Source organism: Habropoda laboriosa, unplaced genomic scaffold, assembly GCF_001263275.1.
Source record: "Habropoda laboriosa isolate 0110345459 unplaced genomic scaffold, ASM126327v1 scaffold151, whole genome shotgun sequence".
NCBI classification, from domain to species: Eukaryota; Metazoa; Arthropoda; class Insecta; order Hymenoptera; family Apidae; genus Habropoda; species Habropoda laboriosa.
Window position 1 is genome coordinate 560,923 of NW_017100286.1, and position 638 is coordinate 561,560.

The following is a 638-nucleotide window of genomic DNA, read 5'->3' on the forward strand; positions in this document are numbered from 1 at the left end:
AGAAGTTTGGAACCACCTCCCACTTTTCATCAAAATTAAATCTGCTGCTAATTTTTTATGGATTTAAAGTTTATCTCAATTCTACATTTATCAATTTATCTCATATCAATTGATTCGAGCGATAAAAAATTCTCAAAGTCGCTGACTTTTTTCTGGAAATTTTTGTGTAAATTGCAATGCTCGGTGATTCCAAACCGGTGTATGTGTCAGTGTTTCTGAAGAAATTAAAAAAATTATATATATTTTCATTCTTTTTCTACCAAAAATACTGAAATTTTCAAAGAAATTAAATCTACCGCAAAGATTGAAATCCTATTTCTGTATAGAAAGTCTCTTTAGGGTGTTAACTAAAAATTGTCGACAGTTTCAGTTACCGAACAAACGAACGTACCATCGAAGGATGAAAGGTGTCTATAAAACGAACAGCTTCTCGGTGTCATTTTTCCCGAGAACCGTAACTCGACGAAATTGCGCGGGAATAAAATCGAAATCACGAGAGAAAGATAACTCGAGCGGCTATAGTAGACTTCGTGTTCGAGATGATCTCTCGTCGAGCAGAGGTAGAAAGTTGAAGTGGGAGGCAATTGCAAACGGACGAATTGCTATGCTCCGGCATTAGCATCGTTTGCGGAAATCGG